We start from the raw sequence: 12,902 nt of genomic DNA on the forward strand, positions 1-12,902 counted from the left end.
CTTTTTTAGTACTTTAACTTTTACATTTGGCGGCCAAAGTGAACTTATTACGACCAAATTGAAGACACCCTAAAGAAAGGCCCGGTCAGGAGCAGTCTTAACCATCGACCGTGTATGAAAAGTGGAAGAATGTGGTCTATGCCTACCCCGATAGGATATTGTAGTGAAATGTATGGATGTATAACATTTATATATATAATACTTATATGAAAAATGTAAAATATTAGTGAACTCGGTTAATTAAGAGACTATGCACACGGCGTATTTAAACGTAGGTAAATGCACGTACGTATCGCGCATTTTGATAAGAGATAGTTTTAATTTTAGTCTTGTTTGTTAATTTCAGTTAATTTTTGAAATGAAGCTTCTTGACTGCAACCCGATGTTTGAGCGCGTTTCAACCGATTCGTTTCGTGAACGCGCGTTTACGACGCGTTTTAAATACGTCATGTGCTCTAAACCAGGTCTTGCTTGTGTCTTAGGTGTCAGTCTTCCGTTACTTTGAAAAATAATGAAAAACGAAAGATTATATAAAGGTTTTTTTTATAATATTAAGTGCCGGGGCGGACAAGTCGTGCGCCTGATGGTACTCGTAAGCTATACGCCTGGCCATAACAGTTGCAGTGTCACGCAAAGCTTTAAATCGCAAAGATCTTATGAGCACTGCCATTGCGCCCGTCACCCTGAGACATAAGTTGACAAACCCCATGTGCCTGTAATTTCACCAAGGTATTGAGCACATATAAGAACAAGCGTGCGTCAAAGAAACAGGTTCGAAGAGCCGAGGCAGACCCTCGGCGATGTTGCGTCAACAAAAGATGTTAGATTTATACAGGGTGCTACGTAAAATGATTTAAAATCATTATGGACCCTGCAAGGGCACAATCAAAGACTAAATCTATATAAATTAAACTAATTCTAATCTTATTCTACTTACTAAAGCTTTAATACAGGTAGGTACATCCATATATTGCACATTGTCTATTTGAAAAAAATTGTAATAATAATTACGTACGTTAATTATTCTTTCGTAATAATTTATTAAACATCTATATTATGTATTAAATATTAATATAATTAATTGAACATAGTCATATCATCTAAGTATTTATGTAAATTGTATATAGTAACTTTTAATCACTAACAATGTTACTTACTAGACTTAATGCCTCAGAAGAGGTAACTAAGACTACTGTACCATTAAGACTGTCGATCCCAAACGAAAATGGCAAAAGGTCGAAAGAGGAAAATGAAAATGATACACGATTTGGATAAGCACGCATGTACTTACATAATCACTGAGCGAGTCTTTTATTCAGGTAGACTGAATCACAGATTTTTACTTCCTAGATCCAGGGTTATTTTTTTACGGACAAAAGTAGTTTTTTTTATAATATCAAGTGACGGAACGAACAAGTCGTGCATCTGATGGTAATGTGCACGCCTGTCCATAACAGTTTAATATATAATTACAGAAATTGACAATTTGATTTAATATTTGACCTATTTATGATTATTACCTACGAAAGTATACAGGGTGCCTGCGGGGTAGTGATCCCGACCAATTGTTTCAACCTCAGGAAATTTAATTGCAATTTCTCTAATATAGTGTTTTTTGAAATAGTTACTAACTTAATTATATATTTTTCGTGTTATTTATAGTGTGGGAAGATGTGAAGAATTATAAATTTGAAAAAGAGGACTCTACAATTAAAGTTACAAATTAATGAAGTAACAAATGTATTTGACTTACTATGTGCTTTAGCTGGTAGATGTATTAATTTAAATGAATGATGTTGGATTTTGACTGATATGCTTTAGTTCGCCGACATTTTAATTAATAATCTTGTTACATGACCCCGCAGTCACCCTGTATAACAAATAGTATATCTACATTATATATAAAATTTTCCGAAAATGTACAGGGATGATATGATCGTAATTCTTTTATGATATGATACATAGTGACGGACGAACAACTCGTGCGCCTGATAAGCGACACGCCTGTACATAACAGTTGCAGTACCTGTTGCTTTTAATCGCGAAGATCTGAGGGAATCTGCAACAGCGCCCGTTCACAAGTTCCTTGTCCCTGTAATTCACCAACATCCTTACCTTTCAAAATCGGAACGCAGTAAAGCTCACATTATCGCTTGGCGGCAGAAATTGACAAGGTGGAAGTACTTTCTCGGACGACCTCTTTCACAAGGTAGTCTACTGTAGATTAATTTTAGTCACTACGACACCCACGGGTATAAAATAATATGATGGTCCCACATGAGACTCAGTGCCACTAGACTACTTAGCACTGCACCGCCGAGAAATTGACTGCCACATTATTTCCAAAAACATATTCTTCAAAAACTTTCTCCCCAATTTTAAAGAAAGTGATCAGGTGTAAAACGATTCTCATACTAAACAGTGGACACTAACAGGTTTGAATAAAATACCATCTACTACTCTAATAAAGAAAAAACAAGAAAAGCAAGTTCTTGCGTGAGAATATAATTTCCTAACATTTTGGGATACTGGTTTTTTGAACAACAGTGACGATAAAATAGTATTTCGTAAGATATTCCCAAGAAAATACACCTGTGTACTTGTTACCCTATTTGAAATGAAATTGTAACAGGTTTTTCTACATCCTATAGTGTGAAATCGCAAGAAATTACTCAACTTGTCTGTCACAGCATATACTGGTTTTCTTGTGAATATAAATAAGTTTTTGTAAACCTGTTGTTAAAGGGGTTGAATGAAATTGTGATTTAGTAGTTTAGATTTTGTGTCGAATATGATCTTTGTGGGGTGCGCCTCGTTTGTGTGAAAATCAAATAAACTGATTTTAATAGATACAACGCTCATTTAATATAACTTTCCTTTGGACTAAATACAATAAAATCGATACCTCCAACCCTCCAATAAACACTTACTTACTTCGGTGGCGCAGTGACTCAAAGGGGGTCTTGGACTCCGACACCAGATTCTACCACTCTTCCCGGTCCTGAGCCTGCTCCTTCTAGCCACTAGCACCGAGGTCCTTGAGATCTTTCAAGACTTCATCGCTCCAGCGGTACCTGAGACGTCCAACCGGTCGGTGTCCTTTCGGTTGTCCCAAATAAGCCCTCTTCGCGGCATGATCTTCTCCCATTCTTTCCACTTGTCCGAGCCAGCGGAGTCTCGCAGTTTTTGTTTCTCCCAAAATATTGGCCCCGGACATTACATTTCAATCTCAAGGTTCTTTCTTGCCCTCCAGCTCCTCCTCCCTTTGAGTCGTAGTGTTCATTGGTCCCAGAATTCTGGGACCAATGAACTCTACATTGATCTAATTTTTGGGCCTGTTCTGTTTTTATTTTATTTTTTGTTTCTTTATTGTTTTCTTCACAAAATTCTTCTTTTTGGTTTTTTCAAATTTTGTTTTTTGTTATTTTTTTTTTCACAAAATTCGGGGAGCATAGTATTCGTAAATAAATATGGCTGTTCATAAAAATAACAGAAAATGACCAAAAAATTAAAATGGCGTAGCGTTCATTGGAGGTCTCGATATACACGTTTCATAAGAACATTTCATGAATATAAAGGTCATTTTATACAAAAATCATTATACATATAGTCAATTCAGATAATTTTTACGATTTATAAGTACTGTTTACTATTTACGTACACTACGTAGTAGTGTACTATGACGTCCCTCCTTTAGTGGGTAAAATGAAAAAGCAAAACTCAATTTGTTTGCGTTTCTGAACGTGTTTTACGTCAAATTTATTTCAGTTTAATAATCTATTTAATTAAGTAACCTGACGTTTATAACTTATAATTGTTATTTGAAATGGGTGTTAGGGTTAATGATTGTTATTAAAAATGAAATTATATATGTGAGTTTACGTTTATATAATACATACAAAAGTGAATAGTAATATGAAAAAAGTCTAGGTTAAAAATATTTATATGGTACATTACACACTCATCGTCAAATGAATGAATGAAGAATTAGTTGTTAATTAAACAGACCTACAACGATTTTGTTGTTTCCTATTGACCGACGAAACAAAATGGACGACACGGGTCGTTTGAGTTAAGTCATGTGATGATTGTTATACCTAATTATTAATATAAAGACCGAACGCGAAAATGTTTTTTTTTTGTGTTCGATCTTTATATTGATAATTATAACAAACTAGTGGAATGATTTCACAAAAAGTAAAAGAATATCATGGTAATAGAACATCATATAGATAGTTGATTGCACAATAAAATTATTTGGAATTATAAAGTTTTTATCCGGCCATCCTTATATCCTATAAATTCTACAGACCAAAACAAGGCAAAAAGAAAAGGTTCTTTATAGTAGCAGTAGAGCTCCTTGTTATAGAGTTCGTCCAGGGTAATACTGCCACCTTACCTATTTCCGTCGCCAAGTGGTAATGTGTGCATGGGACTTGTCAACTTATGTTTCAGGGTGTTCCTCCTGTCACTTGGTATTGTAAAACAAAAAGGAAGCAACCAGCTTGAAAATCCTTATTTTCTTTGCCTGCGTCTAAAAGTGAATCAGAATAAGTGAGTACGGGTAGTAGTGAAAAGGTTGTAAACCCTAATGAGCCGTAACTAGGTTCACGGCAATAAAATGTGATACTTCGGTCCGCAGAAAATTTATTCGTAATTAAAACGAAAGGGATAAAAAGAGGCTGTAACAAAAAAGGTAACCTATAAAAACACTACAATTAGAACGCTACAAAACACTCCCTGCTTAAATACTGAACGTGAGACAGACTTGCCCCGAAAGGGCCGACTTATATAGTATTGCAGATTGGTATTAAAATTGGCACATTGCACTGTTAATACAATAGTGCATTAACTCAAGAAGTGCATTGTTTGAGAATCGATGAAAAGCGAATTACTCATTTCCGGTGAAAGATTATTAAAATTTATCTTGAGCTTAAAGTTAATTACTGATATCTAAACAATTTTCTATTTGCCAATTAGATTTAAGAATAAAAGGGAAAAAAATATTTCACATTTTTGAGTAACAAGTTTGAGTGACTGTTTTATCCAGACTTAGATCACAAAAAGTTTGCCTTATTTTGAGTCAAGTAAATATAATTTCATTGGTTCTTACAATATTCTAACGATGGTTTTGCTCACATGTAGAGAGTCAAATTTTGCGTCTAGAAATGGTGTAATCTTGAATTTCACATATACTGAGTTAAAGCACTATTGTAATAGCAGTGCGAAATGATTATTAGTAGTTATTACAGATTATTATTTAAACTAGTAAAATAATCAAAATTAGGCGTAATTGAAATTAGAGCAGTACTGTTCGCTGCCACGAGCAGGGCGTGGCAATGGAACGCAAAAAAATCAGAATGGCGAGGCTAAGGAATTTAAGAACGATTCAAAATTTAAAAACAAGTGGTCAGGAACCGGGGAAAAGGCGATAAAACGGAGACATGACGATGTAAGGAGGTCACATCATCACAGTTGTAGTAAAAAGTACCTAAATACAAGACAAAAAGGCCACTATAAATAAAACCCAGAACAATCCATTGTGTTTCCGAATTTCAAAAAATCCAGTTTTTTAAGTAACCTCTCTCACGGCTTTAAAGCAATAGTGACTTAACTCAGCAATGAATGAAGCCCGATAAACTAGTCTGCCGAACAATTAATTCGTATAATACGATAAATTGTCCAATTGTCCGAAAACTCGTCTTCAAGTCGTATTTAGGACACTCGAATTACAATACTGTACAACAGATTGATCAAGAAACATTTTAGAAGGAAAATCGTAATTTTACTTTTTTTAACCGACGACAGTAAAGTTATTTATTTATTTATTTATTAAACTTTATTGACCACAATACAAAGGGTACAAAAGGCGGACTTAATGCTAAAAGCATTCTCTACCAGTCAACCTCTGAGAAAAACGAAATTCACGAACGCGGTAAATAAACAGAATATTACGGTTATATTAAAATAAATGAAACAAATTCATAATTATATATATAACAAACTAACCTAATACCTTACTTAATAATATAATACATACACTTACATACATACAAATATACTATACATATACAAAATACATACAATAACAGAATATGATGATGATTATTGCTGTGACAAACAATTTAGAAGATGCTCATGAACATTATTTTTAAAAGAGAATAAATTAGGAGACCGTCTGATGGCGTCCGGTAGAGCGTTCCAGAGCCGTATCGAGTGGAGAGTAAAAGAATCTGAAGTTAAAGGAGATTTAGGATTTTAGTAGTCTGCGTTATGCGTAATAACTATTCTCCATATCTAATATAAACCATTACACCGATTATGACCCGATGGTAAGCTATACGCCTGTCTATAACAGTTGCAGTGCCACTAAGAGGCCAAATCACAAAGATCTGAGGGGCACTGCCACTGCGCCCGTCACCCTTAGAATAAGATGACAAGTCCCATGTGCCTGTAATTTCACCAGCACCCTTACCTTTCAAAACTGGAACGCAGTAATGCTAACATTACTGCTTGTCGACAGAAATAGGTAAGGTGGCAGTATTTCCCTGGACGAACTCTTTCACAACGACAAGTTTTTAAAATCGGTTAATGGAAAATGTAAATGGTTTATTTGCAAGCAAACACAGTATTGGTGACGGTAAAACTGCATAATACTTGTACAAACGTCTTGCGCCATTTCTGACATGCAAAATTTTACAATATTATATCATAGCAGTCGTTCTAATAAACACTTACAACATTATTCTTTTATCTATCTTTATTAATTTATGTCAATTTTTGTCATTAGTTATGTCAATTATGATATAAAGTTTAATTTACAATATATAATGTATTCTGATCATAATAACTTAAATAAATTTATAATTGAGAAATTTAAAATTTAAAAGTTTTAAATTAAACAATTTTATGGACATCTTATAACTATGTCTCATGAAACATGTAGTTTTACTAGAAGCGCCAGAGCGATTTGGAAATCTGGATAAATATGAGTACTGCTTTTGTTCGAACCTCAAGAATGTACATGAAGGGTAGGGTGAGTCACCTGAGCTGCTTGAATAAAGGTCTACAAGATTCGAATGGAAAGCGGATGAAATTAAAGAAACCGGATTCCTCCCCTATTTAACTACCTCCGTGACCGAACGGTCATCATGCTGGACTGCCACGCAGAGATCCCGGGTTCAATTCCCGGAAATAAGAAATTTTTGTATGGTCTACATTGATTTCTCTTCAGTTTGGGTGTAATTTATGGTTGTCTATGTGTGTGTGTCCATGGCTCCCGCTATACAGGGTTTCCGTAGTGCGGGGCTATGAGTGTCTGCGTTATTATTTTTACTAGAATTTGTCACCCTTAGAGGTATGTAGGATATTTTCTTTTTGAGTTCCCTTTCCAACACAAAAAGAATCATTGAAGTCCGCAGAATACACAAAAAATATGTAGTCGAATAGAGAACTTTTACCTTTTTGAAGTCAGTTAAAAAGGGTTTTGCTGCTGCTATGCGCACTGCAATATTTGTACAAAAAGAACAACTTTTATTTAATATCTCAATTTCTGACTTTGCTATTTTTAAAATGTCTACGTTATTATAATAGAATCAAGCATTTGAAGCCCCACTGTTGCCCACGAATTTTTTGTTCTGAAAATAGATTAAGTATTATTTCCAAATATATTAGACAAAAGTAATTTACGTGAAAAAATTGCGCTGAAACAATACATTAACATTACCAAGCAAAAACCCTAAATGTAAGGTCTGATTAGTAAAAAGATTAACGAAATAATTTTCCAAAAGACTTAATTTGCGAGCCGCAGAATGCGAACCCCTTTCCATTTAAAAAGCCAACGTCTAAGGTGCGGCTGGGTGGAGGAGGCGCGGGTCTAGCGCGGACCTAAGCACACCTGCAAACTGTCTGTATACGTGAGTAGAGTGACCATGAAGCTGTTGTTTCTTTTTATTATTACCCAGAAAATAAACATGATGGCACAATTCGATGTCTACGACTGTAGTGATGTCTCGTCGAAAATAAATAAGCAACTATTGAGTAGTAGTAGTGCTCCTTGTGAAAGAGTTCGTCCGAGTACGTAGTGCCACTGTACCTGTTTCTGCCGCTAAGCAGTAACGTGCACATTATTGCGTAACAGTTTTGTTGGGTAAGCGCTGGTGAAAAATTAATTAAAAGCTTTTTAAAATTTGTATTGAATTGATATTCAATTTTTTTTTGTGAAATTACTACTTTCTTATAACTATTAATAAAAAGATCGAATACTTAGAAAAAAATTCTTCGATTCGGCCGGATTCGAACCGACGATGTTTTCTAGCGAATTGTGCCAGACCTTATGCCAACTAAGCCACAGAACGAACCAGCGGACTTCACGAATTTTTTTTTTTCAAAGTATTTTGTTTTCTACGACTTTTTAGCCGTAGCGCCTATGAGAAATCTGTGAGAGTGTTTCGTCATAGTTTTTTTAGTTTTGACTTCGTAAAAACATGGCGGGATTTTGAAGTTACAGTTTTTACACGAATAAAGTTTTAGTTGAAGTATAATAATATGTTTTGAGTTTCTTTATTATTTGTTACCTTTTTCAGCCGATGGCTCTTTGGCCAAGGCTCTATAAATAAATAAATAATAGGTAATGTTGACATTCGTTATTACAATTCATTTCAGAACAAACCGATTGCGATCAATTTGTAAGAAGTTGAAATTGACTAAAAAAATAAATAAAGACGTCATTTGAAGGTAGAATGTCACAAAGTTAATTTTTATTTGAAATGAAATTAGTGAAAACCAATCAGAAATCATATTTCTCGAAATGTCTTAGTAAGTAAATTAGTAAGTAAAAAAATTGATCGTCTTATTCTTGGTGTTGGAGTGGCAGTGATTTAGTGATCAGTACCGTAATGGTTTAGTACGATTCTTCAACATGGTCACCGTACAAACGTTTGTGTGTGTGCGCGTATATTTTCATTTCGATAGTTTTTGCGTTGCATCAGTGCGCGTACCCAGAGCTGTGTGAGTTAATGCCGTATTGATTTACCCGTTGCGAAGTCGCGCAAGAAACTTTCGCGGACCCTATCTTGAGGGAAACATTTTGCTGTAATTTCCGAATAAACGCTACCACGTGTCATAAAGGGAAGTTTCCCCGGGTCTCCCCTTTTAGACGTACTTATAGACATCAGGTTCTTTAGATTATACTTATGCTAATGTTGTTTTAATTATTTACATACACACGTTTACGTTACATACATACGTTTCGAGGTTATTTTATTTTTCACAAGTTTTGTTTGGGCTTTATACATTTAAGATATAGTCAATACGTTTCGCCCATAACTGTAATAAATGGGCATATTTTCCAAGGCAGTATTTCCTGTTTAGTACGCACCTTGTGACGAACTCGTGCTTTTATTATTATTATTATATACGTAGATATTTTTTAATGATACCAATCCGAGATTCTGTACCTACTGAACATTGTAAACAAAGTCGGTTCATATAGGGTCAGTATGCTATATTGTATTAAAGAGAAAGATAAAAATCTAATTGCATGTTTGTCGTTCATTAATAAAAAAAAAATACTTCGGCTACTAATATAATATGAAAGCATAATTAATAAATTTATTTTGGTGGGTTGTACAGGGGTGCGAGTTCACTGCACCAGCGCTCCTTAGGACGAGCCGCCTCTGATACTAATGTATATTTTAGGTAGGTAAGGGTAGGTTGGATGATGGAGGTCTATTCCCGTTCTCTGCCCGACATTCGTCCAAAATAATTTACTGTCAAATAAGCATTTTAATCGACCAAATTAAAAGATGCATGATGCGAATTAAACTTCATACTTGACATTGTTTTCTCGTTTGGTCGAGTATTACTTATTTGACAATTGACAGTAAATGCCTGATCTCCTTCAACGTCATTCCACTTTTTTATCATTCTCTTTCCCGATTCCTGGCCACTTATTTTTAACCGACTTCAAAAAAGGAGGAGGTTCTCAATTCGACTGTATGTTTTTTTGTATGTATGTTACGCGATAACTCCGGTATTTGTGAACCGATTTTCATGATTCTTTTTTTGTTGGAAAGAGGGTACCTCCATAGTGGTCCCATTTAATTTTGAAGAAAATCATCCACCTCTAAAGGTGGCTGTTCACGCATGAAGATTCATTTTTATAAATAGCACCTACATTTTAATATAAGGAGCCATTATTTTAATGATTGATTTTGCTATTCTCCAATTCACGGCGTTTTTCTCTCTCAATATACTAAGAGTAGTGAGAACCGATTTTTATTATCTCCTGTGTCAAGTCCCGTATAGTGGCGAACTAGGGGATGAATCCGGGTTTGCGCACTTTCCGGTAACCGATTTCAATAAAACTTGGTAATCATATGTAATTCCACGTACTTTTGAGGTCGGTTTTTTTAGTACCTCTGTACTGAGATTATTAAAATTTTGAATCCTTCTCGAATTCCTTTTTCCTTTACTACTATTCTCTTTTTTCAATCCGTTGTCACTCCCATAAAAATTCTTGAAACTAGAGGACGTGCCCATAAATCATAAATCACTTTCGCTTCCTTATTGTTAAACTTCACGTCGATTACTATTAAAATTATACGAGTTATTTTTAAAATACGTACTATAACAACCTCGCAGGAATATATTACTAACATCATATACAACAACTTTTGTCCCATGACTTTAGACAAAACATAATTGATTTACTAAAAATTAACTTTTAAGTTTTTGTTATACTATCTGACACGTATTTGGTAGAATAATTTTTAAATATATTAATAATAAATATAATAATAAAAAAAAATTTGGTAGAATAAGTTCAAAAGTGCAAGCGTCTTCAGCGATGAATCCACCCCCGCCCTGCACAGAGTTATTATCGTTTAGAGCAATCTATTTATTTTTGTATGATAGAGAAATCTGTTTGATTATTAAAAGTACAGGAACAGAAAGTTGTTATTTATGATATTAGTAATATAGTCCTACGAGGTTGTTGGTATTTTAAAAATAACCCTGTATTGTAATCTATGTCGTTTTGGTTTGAGTATTGTGTACCTACTGTGTTATTTAGTTTTATAGGGAGTATTTTATAATAATTGCACCTTTTTTAGTATCATTTTATTATTTGTTACGTCTTTCCTTTTCCTCTTTTATCATCTTTTTTATTTATTTAGAATGGATAGCCAACACAATACATATACAGAGAATATGTATTGTGTTGGCTAAAAAGGTACAATCAAAATATATAAAAACATTATACATATCAGCTACCACAGCATGCTAGTATTAGCAAGCGGATTTTTATAACATATAGGTTTACACTTTCAAATTTATATAACAATAGGTTACATATTAATATAATTTTATTTTAATTTATATTTTAGTTCTTTTATCTTGTTGACCATTTATAAATCTTATCCATTGTCATTTTTCCAAGTAAATAGATGTTATTATCTTTAAGAATAGCCTTTGTTTATTAATGGTGGTGAAGTGTGACCAGACAAAGATATTGTTATTAATATTGACATAGAATTCCTATAAATAGATCGGGTATATTTTAGGTAGGCAACTTTACGTCCTCGGGGAAGGCGAGGGATGACCTTTAGGTGCGGTATTACTTATTTGTAACAACACCTTGATCTGTATTAGTGATGTTTCTTGAACTAACGTAAGTACTTTAACAAGATCACTGTACGCATATCTAAATTATTTTAATATCATGATAAAAAAAATTCATTACAGCACAAAACGTGGTATTCACTCGAATGGTTAGATTATTTGGTGAACACTTTAAGAACATCGATTTGTTTTCTATTTCCAACTTTAAACACAAAAAAAAAATTGTTTTGCGGTTAAAGACGAATTCTAACCTACACATTCGCCTCTCGTGTGTAAGCTAATTCTTTTTTGTACGTCCTTTATTTGGTATCATTAAAAAAAAGAAATATAAATAAAAAATATATGCAAGTTGGCTATTTTTTTTATCTGTGTAGGCAGTTAAAAACTAGGGAGTGTATATGTAATACACAGGGGTAGTTACCTTTACAGATAGGTTTAGTATGTTATATATACATTTATTTATAATAGGTATATTATAAGTATAATATTTGTAACATTATTTGCGATGTAATATACCGCTTATTTACTTATTACACTATGTCGTTATTCTAGCCCTTTACACTATGTCGTAAAGGGCTAGAATAAATAAAAGTGTTCTTATCGAAGAAAAAGTTTTCGCCCGGTTTTGCAAATCAATTCAATCAATTTGCAGAAACATAAATCGTGTTGAATGGTGTAATCATTGTTAAAAATACTTACAACTGTATCTACTAGGTAAAATTTTTCGTTTCTGACAAATATTTGTGACCTAGTCTTGTTGTTGTTTTTTTTTTCATTAAGCAGAGCAGGTTATAATAAGAAATAGCATTGTTCTAAGGAAGAAACATTTAATTTTTTATAATTTATCAATAAATTAGTTTTCCTTTTCCATTGTATTTCATTCTTACCTACTTATCTAAATGTCCATTCTGTTCTAAAAAAATTACAATACACTTGACGCAACCTTTAAAAGATGGCTACCTCTTTTACTTACATTATTTTTCTATATTACTCCATTACCGTAATTTTTTAACATGTGCAGTTTCTATAGGCTGCGTGACAGATTTCAAACTTAACACATATCTTGTGTATAATACAATGCACAAGATCACAGGTTCCTTTTGAGTAAATTTTTTTTAAAATCTGATCCGTTAGTTGTACACCCCTGCTATAGTTTGAAAAAGTTACGTCTAAGGAGAACACCCTCCGCACCTCCCGCGCTGTTATATTTTAAGATGGCTTCCGTGCGGTATCGACGCGCGCCCCCACCACCTCGAGCTCACCCCCGCTCACGTCCTAAG

Source organism: Hyposmocoma kahamanoa, unplaced genomic scaffold (assembly GCF_003589595.1).
Source record: "Hyposmocoma kahamanoa isolate Upper Pololo Valley unplaced genomic scaffold, ASM358959v1 224, whole genome shotgun sequence".
NCBI classification, from domain to species: Eukaryota; Metazoa; Arthropoda; class Insecta; order Lepidoptera; family Cosmopterigidae; genus Hyposmocoma; species Hyposmocoma kahamanoa.